Source organism: Protopterus annectens, chromosome 7.part0 (genome assembly GCF_019279795.1).
Source record: "Protopterus annectens isolate FY-2018-M chromosome 7.part0, PAN1.0, whole genome shotgun sequence".
In the NCBI taxonomy this organism is placed as follows: domain Eukaryota; kingdom Metazoa; phylum Chordata; order Ceratodontiformes; family Protopteridae; genus Protopterus; species Protopterus annectens.
The window spans coordinates 925,182,217-925,198,479 of record NC_056739.1 but is presented as its reverse complement, the minus strand read 5'-3'; the positions used below and the strand labels follow the sequence as shown (position 1 = coordinate 925,198,479).

The 16,263-nt window shown below is 36.4% G+C and overlaps 1 protein-coding gene across 3 annotated transcripts in view; it reads right to left on the bottom strand.

The window, feature by feature from the left end:
- PARP6 (poly(ADP-ribose) polymerase family member 6) overlaps window positions 1-16,263 on the bottom strand; it is a 1,412,227-nt gene that overhangs the window by 144,557 nt on the left and 1,251,407 nt on the right. The window lies entirely within an intron of this gene.

The window sequence follows — 16,263 nt, the reverse complement described above, 5'->3', positions numbered from 1 at the left end:
ACTCTTAAAAGACTACAGTATTCGTCTATTAGGAAAAATAAACAATGAATTGGTTTCACAAAGAATCTCAGTAAAGATATAAATCAAAGCTATCAAAAACAGTTAGCACTAAACTTGGAGATGGAAAGAGCACCAAACTTCAATGTATATCTGAGAACAGAGAAGGAAAAACAAAAAGGGACATGATGTGAGACGGTATGAAGGGCGTTGTCTGTAACAAGTTTTTGGAATACATTCAGAAGAATGTCCATTTCTTAAACTGCCCCAGTGCCTGTTCATAGACTAGGCAACACAGAAATACAGGAAAAGGGGAAGCTCAGTTTATCTGACACAATCCCCTTCTCTTTGTGTAAATGCAATAGAACACGAAATATCAAACAGCTACAAAATGAATCATGTGTTTCTATTCTTGACAGTCTTGGATGAAGGGTATAACACCATTAGAAGTGAATGTTAATAATAATATTTTTTCATCCTTTATGTCCTTTTCAAAATGCAAAAAATAATAATTTTTAGATATGTTAAATATTGTTTTAGATGCTTTGAAAGATTTTAATAAAAATTGAATTGTCAGTCATAATTTATCTAAAGATGAATGGATTTCACTTATAACAATATAGTTTTATCCAACATTAGTAGTTAAACTATCTGATAAGGTAGTTATGCACTTTATTCAATATGATCAAATGTGTTATGATCACTTTAATAGAAATACTTACAAAGTTATTTGCTGACATGATTATGAATTAGATCAACAGAATTTGGTTGAATTGATAAAGGATTAGATGATTATTTTTTTAATATAAAGATGGGAAAAAGTCTTTAATGCAGAAGGCTGACATTTCTGCATTTTATTGTATTCCAAAAAGATAAAAGCCTAACTAAGCCTCCAGAAATGCCAATAATACCAGGATGCTGCAGTTTTACTGAAGTTACAGAGAAGGTAATAGATAGATAATTACCCAATGTCATTTGTGGTTATATATTAGGGACCCCCCAGACTCGTTAAATGGTCACAGGAAGACTTTTGGGTCTCCATTAGTATTACTCATGAGCAGGTTTTAAAGGCACTTGAAATTATTTAGACTCTTCACTCCAGGCAAACTAGATTAAGGAGCTGACTAAATTATGTTTAAAATGTATTTGCAAAAGTGTGGTACAGCTATCGGGGCAAGTTTTGTCGCTGCCTATGCCAATTTATGTGCATGGTAGAAGAGTTTTTGTACAGATTAGATTTTTTTTCAAAAACATTTGAAAGATTATCATTTTATAGAACACATTGTTATGTTTGTGAAGGAGCTATTAATGACGGCAAATTATTTGCAACTGTCACATTTTAACCCTTATGTCTTGCATTTCACACTATGCATCCAACTGAAACTGATTTAGTGGATGTTATGAATACTGGTACTGCAAATGCATATACAGCCGCTGGACAATACAGGAAGCCACAATCTCTAATATACCCCTGTATATGTCTAGCTGTCATCCATCACATATAAAAGTGTCTTTGCCATATAGTGAGTTCACTAGAGTTAGGAGACTTTATAATTCTGTAAGGCCGTGGTGGTACAGCGGTAACGTTGTTGCCTCACAGCAACAGGTTCTCCTGTTTGATTCTCGGCTGGACTGCCTTCTGTCTGGAGTCTGCATGTCCTCCCCGCAGTTGAGTGGCCTCCGAAAGACATGCGTGAATGGGCGTGCCTTTGATGAAGGTTGGGCGTCGGGCTGGCAACTCAGCACCATAAAAATCGACTGCCAATCATTAGCGGACTGGAGTTCCGCTGTGGCGACTCCTAACTGGGAAAAAACAGGAGACGTTATAGCTCTAGACTAGATTTCTTATTTATGTATGAATTTACTTATTTGTCTGTCGTTTTGACCTAGAATGTCTGACTGGGCAATGACCATTTTACAGAAGATAGGAAGAAAAACTCCAGCAGATACATTTACGATACTCACGAGAGAACAAATTATATACAAAAGTACTTTACTCCACCTAATACCTTGAATATTAGCTTTAGGTGATGGTTACACGAATTGTGACACCCCAACCTCATGTACAAAACTGGAAAAATGGGGTTGATGCCAATGCCGGTGATAATTTATCCAGATAGTTCTTAAGACATCCAGATACAAACAAGTAATTAGTCTCTGGAGACACTATACAAAAATAAAACAGGTATTTCCTTCAGTTTAATTTCTTCAAGTCCTTGGGTTTCTATTACCATGATGGGAATGGGTTCCATTCCATTCCTAAGTCAGGGTACAATTAAAGTTCATGAAGTCAGGGTACACTTAAAGTATAGGAAATTAGCATTGTTTCAGTCTTTGGTGTTAGCCAAAAGTGATCTTTGCAGCTCCCATAATGTTTCTAGAATTGACTCCTCCTGCAGTTCATTGGAGTTACAGGTATTGGTAGCATACCTGAATATGACTGGAAATTCTTTTAATGAGACTCTGCTCCTACTACTATTAGAACAGTATCTTCCTTCCACATTGCTCTCATTTCTGCCTGCACATCTTGATATTTTATGGCTTTGTGTCTCTCTGTATGTAAGACACTATAATCACTAGGTCTAGCAATTTCAATGATCAATGCTACTTGTTTAGTACTTACTGCATATTTATTACTTATTTGTGCACACACAACAAAGTATTAGTTTAAGGGTGTACACACTTATGCAACCAGCATATTGTATGTTTTTTACTTTTTATATTTTTTTCCCTAACAGATTTGTTTGTTTTTCAATTGAATTGTACAAGTTATAGGTTACATTAAAGGTGGGAAAAGTTTTGAAATGATTTATTTCAAAACTGGATGACACAGTGGTGCAGCGGTAGCATTGTCGCCTCACAGCAAGAGGTTCTCCGGTTCGATTCTCAGCTGGAGTGCCTTCTGTGCAGAGTCTGCATGTCCTCCCTGCATTTGTGTGGGTTTCCTCTTTGTGCTCCGGTTTCCTCCCATGTTTCAAAGACATGCATCTGGAGCGTTTCTCCCTGCTTTTGTGTGGGTTTCCTCTTTGTGCTCCGGTTTCCTCCCATGTTTCAAAGACATGCATCTGGAGCGTTTCTCCCTGGGCCTCCACTGAAAATTGGCTTTGTTCCAAGTTGGACTTTCCCCGTAAACAAATGTTAAATAAAATAAATAAATAAAATACATTTACTGTGGTCTCATTTTTTTATATTCAAACAAAAAGAAAACAGGACCAGGATACAAGGCACCTTGAAAATAAATTTATTGATTGAGGTTCTTGAAAAACAGACCAGTTTCGGCAAATATTTAACAAAGCCTTCTTCAGTGCTTATTTTCAAGGTGCCTTGTATGCTGGTCCTGTTTTCTTTTTGTTTGAATACTTTGCTCTTTGGGACCCTGCAGCTGCCTCACTCGCAGAGGTTGTACTATTTGGAGTTTCTCATTTTTTTATATCACAAAAACCTGGCATTTTAACAGGGGTGTGTACACTTTTTATAATCACTGTATGTGGAAAGCAGATATCAGATATGACTTCTATAGCATGGGTAAGGAGAGTTAAAGTATAGATGTTAGGATTAAATGAAATTGAGGAAACCAGTAAGAAATATTAGCTTGTAGGTTGGTAACAGTTAAAACTAAAAGGGGATGGATAGTATTGTATAGCTGATGAGTCGAGGATAATAGGGGTATGAATACATACTGACACAGAATCTGGTTATAAGACATTGGTGGAAAGAACATGAAGGAGACTGGTAAACTGAGAACTCTGGAAAGAAATTGAAATGTAAAGTGGGGATTAAGATAGAAATGTAACTGACAAGGAGTGGTGGAAAGGTTTGTTGTGTAGAAAGGGAAAGAAGTTACAAAGGAATGGAGGTATAGGCTGGAAAGGAGATCAGATGTGCACAACCATGTGTGATTTCATTTACTTTGCTTTTACTTATGGGGTTTGTTTTATGGGGTTTAGTCAAAAATCTCTATTTAGCAGAGGCCCAGGGAGATAAGCTCCAACATATTACAAATATTTTTAAACAGACATACAGCATTATACATGAACAGACATTAAGTAACATACAGTAACAATCACACATACTTTTGCTAAGTAGATTATATTCATATGAAATACAGGAAACAGCTACAGTGTAAGAGATACTTATGCATTTAGTAGGTGTTGAACACTGAGCAGCTGAAGTGTATTAGTGGGTTGGTCAAACAGATAATGAATATTGTGATTAGTTATTAGACATTGAAAGATATGTACATGACGGAAGGAACTTGGTAGGACAGAAGTGTTCGTATTGTAGTTCAGATGTGGGGTATGCAGGGATTAAAAATTCAAAGAAATATAAGTAAGGGAAGAAACTTGGTAGGGCAGAAAATGTTAATGTATTTAAGAGGTGGGGTACTAAATTATTTTAGCAATAATTATATATGGTTATCATAAGGTTAATATTAGAGGTATAAAGGTGGGGTGGAAAGTAGGGACACAAAACTATGTATATGACTGACAGGTGTTAAGTATAACTATTCAGATACTGGTGAAGACATTGAGGGGCATAGGATTCTGAATGAAGAAAAATGGTTTGACAATATGACAAGCTGAAAATAACTGTGGCATTTATCTTGGAGATATACAAGGGCATCTACACCAATCCGATAGGTGAAGTTTTAGTTGTGTTTACATTCTGAATGGATTTCAGTGGTAGTGGGATGTGGTTCCATGGTTTACCTACACTGTTTAATTATAGAGTCACCTGCAGTATTAGATGATTTGATTTTAGTGATTAGTGATTCTTCTCTTGAGCATAGAATTCTATTGGGGGAGTTGTGTCACATTAGGTTGTTACGAGCTGGGCAGTTTTCTGGCTTACAGGGAAGTCTGTATTGTAGTTTGCTGAGAGCGAGAGAGACAGGTGATGTTTTAGTTCAACTAGTTTAATTCTCTAAGGACTAGACAGTGGTGTATTCTACTGGTATAGTTTACAGCAAATTCAGCTATTTTATTATAACATTCCTCAAGTTTGAAAAATTTCCACACTTGAAGGTTAGTAAAATTGGGGCAGCTTAGAGAACAGATGGCAGTAAGAATGTAGAGGCTATAAACTTTCTGGTTATGTCAGAGAAGTAAGTTTTAACTTTACAATGTACCTAGTTTAGGAATTGTTTTAGTAAGGGCTTGAGGGTGGAAAGATTGATTATCTGTTATCTGTTTTAGGTATGTCGGGATGGTGTTCCAGAATTTAGATATGTAACCTACCTGCTGCGTTATTGGAATTTGTTGCGATTACTAAGAGTTTACTGGTTAAACAAAGATCCCTACTTGGAAAGTGGTGCTGCAGAGTATTTTTGTACTGCTGGACAATTTTTGGTTGTATAATATCGCATGCAGTAATAAGTTGTGAGCATGTTAAACATTTGGCTCTGTAAAGATGAGTCCAACACATAAGACTGGCAGCAAATATGTATACTTTATTGCAACAGGTAGAACATTTAAGTGTAGTATTTAAGTTTGTAATAATAGGCAAGGTATATGGTCATGCTGGAAAAAGGTAGGTAGATGCAAGTCTTTATTTTGCATAGTCTATCCGGTAGCTTTTGGTTCTATACAGGGGGCCAAGTTGGTATGTCTTTTTAATGGCTTGCAATACGTGTTGGTCATATTTGAGGTTACTGTCAATTACGACATCCAGAAGTTTAGTTTGGATTACAGATTCAAATGTTCTTGTTATTGGAAGCGATATTTCGAAAGATTGTGTTTTGTTTTGGTATTGTTTATGGCTGAAAAACATTATTTAAAAGTAAATTTGCATCTTATAGCTATGTGAAAGAATTTTGGGTGATGTCCTGAAGTATTTGTAGGGGTGAGGCTGCACATATAAGTGAGAGTCGTGGGCATACTGAACCATATTAGTGAGACTGATGACCGTATGTAGACTGCCTATAAAAATGTTAAATAAGGGAGGGCCTAATACCAGTCCTTCTGAGACACCAACAGTGATTCGTAGGAAGCAGGAAAGATTTTGTTTCCATTTGACTGCCTGCTGCCCGTCATTCAGATGGAACCATGAGAGAGAGAGGAATGGGGAGGGCTGAGGGAAGAAAGTTTAGTAAGAAGATGCTGCTGGGATATGGTGGCAAATGCTTTTGAAAAATCTAAGAATAGTGAAAATGCCAGGCTGTCATCATTTCTATGCTAGTTTATGAGATTGGTAGACTTGAAGAAAGCCGTGGTAATACTATGGTGAGGTTTAAACCTAATCTGGTTTCAACTTAGTAGAAGCTTCTTTTTATAGTAAAGGTGGTGACCGGAAGGAAATAATGAATATGACTGGTTAGGGCAGGATGCAGGGGGTTATTGTTATTATTAGTACAAGTTTGTACTGTCTGTATAAAGTAGGAGTTCAACTGAGACAGAATTGAGTCAGTAGCATTAGAATTAGAAGGAGAGATTGTGGTGGTTTGGCCAGGATGTATTAATATATATATATATATATATATATATATATATATATATATATATATATATATATATATAAATATATGCATGGGTCCACTTCAAAATGCTGACATTCAAAATACCTAAACTCAAAATACTGAGACCAAAATCTCTAGAGCTCAAAATATTGAAACGAAAAATATCAAAAAGAAAACACAGTATAGCAACACAACTATATTGCAGCAGAACTACATACAGAAACATATCACTCTTCAGCAAGTATAGGCAGGGGGGCAAGCACCTTTGCACCCCCCATGTGGGGGATTGCGCCCTCCACACCCCCTGCTACTTAAATATATCAACTCTGAGATTGCACTTCAATACACTAAAGTGCAATCTTGGAGCTGATATATTTAAGCAGCAGGGGGTGTGGGGAGCACAGCCTCCCACATGGGTAGTGGAGGGGGGCTTGCCCCCCTGCTTATACTTGCAGAAGAGAAATATGGTTTGTGTTTTATTTGTTTCAGTATGTACTTGTGCTGGAATATAATAAGTGTTGGTATCCTGTGTGTTTTCAGTATTTTGAGTTTTCAGTATTTTGAGTTTAGGTATTTTGAAAGTCAGTATTTTGAAGTGGACCCATATATATATAAATATATATATATATATATATATATATATATATATATATATATATATATATATATGTGTGTGTGTGTGTGTTTATACTGGAGGATGGCATAAAATGTTTGTTTACACACTTTAATGCAGAGCTTCGTAAGATTTCTGAGATTACTAAATGTATATGTATAAGATGTGTTTTGCTTTTATGCCAATCTTTTTAGGTTTTGTCTCTTTAAACCATAAGTTTTTTTTAGTTTATTTAGTTTGTGCAGGGTTTAATTTGGCTCTTTTGTTTTTAGCTAGCTAGGCCAGTAAGAAAATTTATTAAGGTTTCATTAAACTGAGATACAGCTTCATCAAGTGGCATGGATTTTAACACGTTACATTTATGTTAGGTCAGTACTGACAAAGGTAACTGTGTTAACTTTTTTGCATTAAGTATTTCGTTATAAATTACGTTTGATTGGGTACCATATTTTCTGAGTGCATAGGTGGGAATTTGTTCACTTATTGTGTCTGGGAGACTTCCAAATACTTGAATTGTGTTTGTTTGCTGGCAAGGATCTGATCTAAAGTAGAGAGTCTGTCAGACTTTTTATTGATTCAAATGGTGGAAGTGATTAGCTGTGTAAAGCCATGTAAGTTAATTGATTCTGGGGGGAGTAACACTGTTGGTCAGTCCTAGTGTATGTTCAGGCCACCTAGTATAACAGTTTTTTGTTAATTACGGTGAGATATCCAGTAAAATATATCTTCTGCTGTGGAAATGTTGTTACCAGGTGAAATATATATATAGCTGAGGTACACGGACACTTTCTATTTTTGATTTAGAGGAGTGATATGAGAAGTTCCTCATTGCTACATTTTGGGATCTGTGGGGGAAACAGGCTTATTTATGACAATTTTTTTTTTGTAAATAATAGCAATATCACAAACACGTTTGTTTTTCCTGTTGAGCCTGACTATATTAAATCCATTAAGAGGACTTCATTATTTAATATATCTTTCTATAATGTAGTTTCAGTAGTAACTAGTTTATCAGTGGAATAAGCAGCTAGATATTATCAAATGTCCTGGGGTTTGTTACACATATTTCTAACATTCGTGTTTGGATTCAGAGGTAGATGGGGTGATCTATGTTTGTAGTCATGCTGACTGAAGCAAAATAAGTTACGCAGTTTTACATCAATTATGCATTGCAAGCAAGAAACGAAAGGCTTATAATAAGGTGTAATTTTTAAAAAGAGAATACTTATTGGGACATCTTTCAAATGTGGATCGACAACATGAGTGCTATTTTATAACTTAATCAAAACATGCCAGAATAAAAAGATTTTGCGACATTACAATCACACAGATTAAAATATAATGGAAATATATTAAGGATGACATAATTTTGAAAAAAACCTTTTTTTTTCTTCAAAATGTTTTTCCTGTTAAAGATTTTTTAGTTCATAGTCATTATGTAAAAAAAAATACTAGTGAACAACAACAATCCAGGGGTACTTTCTTTTGAGGAGAATGTTATTGTTTTGCTACAGTTACATAGTTTGGAAGGATGAATTAAAAAAAAAAAACGTGAAGTTAACTAAAGTTTTTCTTGTGACACTACTTCAGTTATTTATGCATTAATGTGTCCTTGTGATCTAATACACATATGACGCACTAGTAGAAAATGTAATGTTGGATTACTGGTACACATCAGAGATATTAAGTTCCATACAAAAGTCATTTCTGTTGTTACTGATTTTTCTCGGTGTCACAACAGTGGCAGTACGTTACTGGATGCTATAATTTTGCAACAGTTAATTCAAAATGAAAGGGAAGGCTGTAATAGTAGGGAATACATACTTTATGAAGAAATCGTATTTATATCAACGTTTACTGCCTTAATGTTTTAAAGTAATGCCTTTTAAAAACTTGATTTGTTTATTTGATTGCTTGAGTAATTTTATTGGCTTATGTTTTATTGTCTTAGTGCTTTAATCGATTCCTACTTGACTGCATATTAACTGTGTTTGTTACTTAGAAGGTTATTCTTCTTGAAGGCTTTAGTCAAGGTACTACACAATATGTATGTTTTAATAAAAGAACTTGATTTCCTATGTCATTTTATTATTGTGTCATGTGAATTGTCTGCCCATATGGAAGGTGTTTCAGATACTATATTTAAAGTAAGACTCCCAGAACTCCAACCAGTCATTGGGGGAGTCACAACCTATTTTGGCAAGCAAGGGGTATAAGACAAAGAACTAATCCACAACAGGATTCTAGTCCTTGGCATGATTCCCATGTAGACCCATTCACACATCACATGTATACATAAACACAATCTAGAGGATCACCGAAATAGCAATCGGGATGTAAGAAGAAATCAGGGCACACTGTAAAAATGCAAGCAGACAGAGGGAGGACATGCAGACTTTACACTGAAGGCACTCTAGCTGGAAACTGAAATGAGAACCTAGAGATGAAGAGGCAGCACTACTAATTGCCACGCAGTTTAAGAGAATATAAAAGGTGGCGCAACATCCATCTAAGACTTGGAGAGTATTTAATAAATAAAGTAAAGTTGTGTAAAATATTACCATGACAGTAGATGTCATCCCTGTCACTGTTGCAGAATTCTTGACAGGAGATCCCATAGGTTATGAATACTGCAACAGTGACATGGAAGGACATCTAGGAATGCATTTTAAGAACATATACAAAAAGGACAAATAGTAACTTAGTGGACCTTAGCCTAATCATTTGCTTTAACAGTGGTTAACAAAGAAACCACAAGGTGACACAGTTAAATGTCATGGAACCAATATTCTTTCAATATGAGAAGCTATTTTTCTATTTCAAGAATACTTGCAAATCAAATTTATGTCTAGCAAGAGTAGCCACTCATATTCAGGGAAGTGAAATTTGTTAGTTGTCGTTCAGCATTACAAGTTGTGTCAGAATCTGTAATAAGGGATCAAGATGGACAATGAAATTAAAGCTTAGAGGTATGATTACTTTTTACCATCCAGATGGGAAGGCACTGACTGGCATTAGTATGTAGCATTGTTGTTTTTCCAACATTAATTATTTTTAATGTCTTTTGGCACAATGGAAAATAAAGTTATATTATTGTTGAAAACTATATATATATATATATATATATATATATATATATATATATATATATATATATTTGGAGGAGGGGTTAGTGTTAAATATGTATACATCAAATGTCTCTTGGGAGGTTAGGCTGCTGCTGACATACTATGGGATGAGGTATTGAGTCTGATATCAATATTTTTTGAAGAATAACTATGTTATAACAAATATACGGCATGAGGTATTATTGACATTCTTCTAAAGATCAGAATAAATACCACACTTTACAAATGAACATCTTGAAAAACTAAAGTTACAAGATTATCTTTGTTAAGTAATATGCACTCAAATTTTGTTAATTAACAGTGTTTTCAACACAAAGCATTATGATTGGAAACATACAGAAATGAGATTCTTGGAATGTTACTTCTAGTTATTTTGGAAAAAAATATTCCCTCTCAAAAAACATGCTGCTTAAAGTGTTTGAAGAATTCCACATTGCCCTTAGGTCTGTGTGCTTTTGTAAGTGATGACCTTTGACTGGAAGGTACCTCATCTACTCTTCTATCTTGAAAGGTGTATTGCACACAAAGAGCACTGGATCACACACACATAGAGATGATCAGTCTGCTATTTCTCATCTGCTCAGTGTTCTATACAACTACTGCAAAAAGACTGCTCTACTACGATCACTCATGTACCAAGCACTCTAAGACCTCTATCTTGAAGCCAGGGGCTCAAGCATTCTGGTGCTCATACAGACGTCCACTTGCATGAACTTGAATATAAGTTTGGGCAAACAGTTGCTGCACCTTACCCAAATACATTATTTGAGTCTGAGTGAGGTAAGTGCAGCAGTCATGTGGCGGATGTGCAGGTCATCAGGGCAGTGACCAGGAAGGGGCGTTACATTTACAGAGTGGAAGGGGAGTTTTAAAGTTAAGGAGCAGCAGGGGAGTTTTATGGTTAGGGAGCAGCAAGGGAGTTTGAGGTTTAGCGAGCAATCCAGTAATATAGGTTAAGGGAGGTGGTTTGAAGTTTTAGATTTAGAGAGTGATCGAGGACTTTAAGGTAAGGGGAGTGGAATTTTAGGTTTCGGGATCAGTTAGGGATTTTTGGTTTAAGGAGGGAGAGTGGAGATTTACAGTTAAGGAGCAAGGGCTCTGGTAGGACTATACAGTTTGATAGGTCTTATAATATAATGGGTAAATTTTGTCTGTTTAGATTATAGAGGGTATTTGAGGTAAGTATGAATGAAACATTGTAAACAAGGTGACAGATTATGATAGGAAAACAGTCTACTGAGGGATAAAGATGCAGAAGAGATAGTGAACAAGGTTATTAAAGATGAAAGGTAGAGACGTTATAGTCACTAGTACGGCATATGCAATTTTGATTCTTGGCTGAAAGGGATACAAAATGATGCATATAACTTTTGGTTTGCACCACAATATTATAAAAATGGTAAGAAACAGGCTGGAATACTTCTAAATAAGTATTACTAATTTTCCTGAAAATGTACTGTGCCTCTAAAAAGAAAAATGCTGTTCTACAATAAGGTCAATATAAAAGTAAACTGTGTAGAAACTTGAGATGGAGCTAGTGAGTCAAATGTTATAAATATTATTTTTAATCACAGCACTAAAAAATGTCTAGTATTAAAAAATTCTAACATAAATTGACTACTACCTCTTCATATATTTATTAAGTTGTGCGATTATCTACAACCATTTATCATTCCTGACTAACCCAAAAAGGTATATCCATGTCCCTTCCACTTGAATAGGTGGTCCTGTTTTAGAGGTATTAGCAATGTTCATCTGTTCTACCAACATTCCCACCTATAGATCCCCATTATCATACACGGATGCCATACATTACATAGGAATACAATACAAACATAATTCAATTTACTAAATAAACCAAGACTTCGGTGGTAAAATCCAATGAGCTTGAAAAAATACAGACACCAAGATTTTTTCAAGCTCATTGGATTTTACCACCAAAGTCTTGGTTTATTTAGTTAACTTTTTGTGACAGTTCTTTCAGTTTCAATAATTCAATTTACCCTTATTTGTTCCTCTCCTATCTTCTGTGTCATTTTTCCTTTTTTTCCTTTTGCCATGTAGTATCATACTCATTCGGTTACTGTGACACCTCATCCTATTCCTGTCTTAGATAAAAGGTAGTTACTGAGATGTACATTTTCCACCCAGCTTGTAACTTATATGTCACTTCTAGATTAAGAGGGGAACCTTTTCCCAGCACAGAGATGCCTGGTCTTTGACCAATCCTTCTAGCAGTCCCATGTCCTTCTCTTCTTGTCCACTCCTGCAGTCAGCCATTGTACTCCTTAACCCTTTCCTTTCTCAGTGTGCTGGCTGTAGGCTCTCGTAACATTTTTTAGAATGATATATTGAAACCCTGATATGTCCTTCTGTTGTCACCATAACTTTGCTTGTAACGACCTCAAATGTCTCCTCTCTCAGGTCATTTATACCTACATGCAGCATAATATGCATTCAGCTCTCCCCCAGATGACTACTTTGGTCATCTCAGTCCACATCTCACTGTAATCTGCTGCCAACTGCCTTTCTTCTCAAGACAGTTAATCTCCTTGATGATATAGTGTCCCTTCACCAAAGCTATTTTGATTGTCTCCATGCTGGTGTTCATCTCCTTCACTTCCTGCCCTATACTACTATACCTTTTGTCTTAGCTTTCCCTCCTCACTAGCTCTCTTGGCTGCTTCAATCCCTTTTATGCATAAGATACCCTGTTTATCACTCCTGCACTTTTCCTATAAGCTTTCCACTGTTCTGTGCCTTTCATCCTCTGCCACATATAACCTTTGCTGTTCACTAACCCTTGCTTTCCATATGGTGCTGGTTCCTGCATGGCCAACCCTGACACTGTCTCCCTTTCATCAAATGCCACTGCTGTCTATAACTATCTCTTCACCATGGCTTAGTCCCCTCCTTAACCTCCCTTTCATGGTTGTATCTTCCAATTTCCACTTTCACCTTACTTTGTGTCACACTATCGTTTTGTCAAAATCTCTTCTGTGTCCTCCTATTTTCCACCTTGCCTTTTCTACTGGCTTTTTTTCTCTCCTCCTTCTTCTATTTGGTACTACTTTGCCCTTTCTCACCTGCATAACCTATCCATTACCATCTGTAGTTTCCAAAATGTATCTTGAAATTCTCTTGCAGATCCTACATCTTCTACCACTTCAAAAGTTCTTAAACCAAACTACTGTTCTACTTGCATTACTAAAAACCATTTCCTTAAGAGTACCACAAATCGAGAAAAAAGGACACGGAACACCCATACCACCAAACACAATACTAAATCTCTAACCCTGACCTGTGAACGCACACACATACACAGTACTTGCTATAATGCAGGTTGCTACTTTTCAAGACCACCTCCTTTTAAATCCATCATTCCTTTTCCTGCACACCCTACATATCTACAGCTTGACTTCAACCAAATGTGATTTGCACAAATGCGTGGTCACTTATTTATCTGTTCACTCTTTTATGGTCACTCATTTCTGCTTCTCACATATGTATTTTCTAGGAGATATATCTGCAGACAGGGAGAATGAATTCAAACAAACCTTTGTTGGCTTAAACATTTTATAAAAATATATAGTTGGCTTAGGCTTGCTAGGTCAGTTCAATGTCTGGAATGTTTTGGCTAATTGGACCATTATAAAATATAAAAAACATATTTAGTTTACTGTTTATTATTGTAGCTGTGCATAAATAATTTTTGGTTCAAAGTGTATTCTATATGCATTAAAAAAAGAAAAGAAACAAAACAAGGTTGTACATCCAGTAGGTGAAGGTGATACTTTGAGATGGCAGCAGTTAAACAAAAAGCATTCACAATGTGTCAGAGCCAAATCTGACAACAGGCAAGCATTTAATTTAAAAATGGTGTGTCAGCATAAATCATGGATTAATTATTGTTTGTTTCTCTTCTAGCTAAGTTTTGCACGCCTACCACCAAAAAAAGAGGAAGAGAGAGAATTTATAAAAAGTTGGAAAGTTAAGTTAATTGCTGACAAAGTCTGTTGTTTCTCATTTGCCTTGTCTACACAAGTTGAAGCAACTTGTTAAAGCTATTTGGCAGACTTTTATGTTTAAAGAGCATGTATGAGGACAGGCTACAGCTCTGTGGATGCTTGTGTTTCACGGGAATGCATGCTGGGGTTAAAAGACAGAAACACAGAGAGAATAGGTGCTTAATAAAATTAGGAGAATTGCTGTTTTACTTTGTTGATTATGTCTCATCTGTATGGTATTTGCCAGAAATTACCACATTTAGATAAGAGGATGCCAAGAAATTCCAAGTGCCCCCCTTAAATTACACTTTTGTTTTGCTGTTTGGCTTTGCCATCTGTAGTATCATTAGCCCATTTCCATCAGCAAAGTCACTAGAGTCATAACTTCACAAGTTACTCTGATTCTGGAAGAGTAATTTGCATTTACAGTAAGTTAAACTCTTCTGTTTTAACCAGAAATTGTGTGAAACTCTCTGTGTCTGCACCTATGCATAGAGAGGAGTTCTTTTTCATCATATATAAACAACCGACACAGAAAGGGTTGGGAGGGTGGCCTAATGGTTAAGGTGTTTGCCTTACAAACACAAGGTGCAGGGTTTGAGTCTCACAAGGGATAATTGGCTAAGCTTAAAATGGCTCACAAGGGCAGCTAGCTTAGTACTAATCTATAAACCTATGAACCTAAAAGTGCAGCATGCCCAGGCAGGCAAAACAGCAGCTCTCTGGGATGGTAAAGCTGTGGCAACTGGAAGAATGAGAGGAGAAATCTAAGAAAAGAAGGCACAAACAGAAGTAACTACTGGAACTGACACCCACACACTAGCAAAAATTATAAAAGAAAAAATCTTCACCAAAGCTAACTACAGAATACTAAGTGATGGTATAAAAAGCTTCAGACCACCCACAATCTCAGACACCAATGATCACTATGCAGAAGTGTATGCAAATGCCCTGTATAAACAGTTAAGCGAGTGTATAAACTCTGCTGTACATGACCAGATCAAAACCAGGTCTTCCCATAAAAACAAGCCACCATGGTGGACTTGTATAAACAGATTATATAACAACAGGAAGAAACTGTTGTCCAAAAGCCAGACAGATATCATTCTGCACAGGAAGAGTTCCCTGCTAAGACTAAACAGGAAAATCAGAAATCTTGTAAAGTCTTCAAAAGCAAATTACAAAACTAAAGTTGCATCTCTAGCCAAGGATAATCAGAAGGCATTCTTTAACTACATCAGAAGTCTAAGCGAATGCCCAGCTATGTGCCAAACTGGTTGTAGACTACACTGAAAGATGTTACCAACCTGCTAGCTGACACATTCAGTGTAAAGTTTACCCTGCTATCCCCACCTACCATACTCCAATGCATTCCTGACACCAGTTCTCTGCCTAGTATCTCTAGAAAACAGGTCATCTCAGTGCTTGCCAAGGCAAAAAACATGGCCTCAGTGGGACCAGATAATATCTCAGGTTGTTTACTAAACAATCTAAAACAAGACCTAGTGGACCCACTTGGAGTTCTCTTTATTCACATCTTGAGCAGAATGGAGAACAGCAACAGTAATTCCTCGAGCCCAAAGGGGAGCCATCAACTGACCCTGGGAACTATAAAAGTCTACACCCAAAAAACGAACTGAACTGCTTACTGTTTGGTATCTATTTCTCAGAAGTCCAGGCCAAATTAGATGGTTTCTGGCTCACCAAGTCTGCTGCTGATTACAAACTGGGAGTGGTCACCGAGTCCCCCAATGATGTCAACATATTGGGAGTAAGTTTGTAGAAGGTGCGATCTTCAGTAGCCGATGAGGTATTTTTAGAATACCAGGATTCATTTATGAAGCTGTGGAAGATATTGTGAATTCTTAATTAAATCCCTAATATGTTAGTAACTGTAGTATCACCCCACTCCTTGATTCAGTTTCCCACTTATAATTCTTATATTCATGCTTATTTCAGCTGTTTTTTCTGTCTGCCTCCTGCACCCTCTTCACGCACTGACATTTTCCACAATCCACTAAACGTCTTGTGTCTCGTTCTTACTTCAACCAGTTATAATTTTAC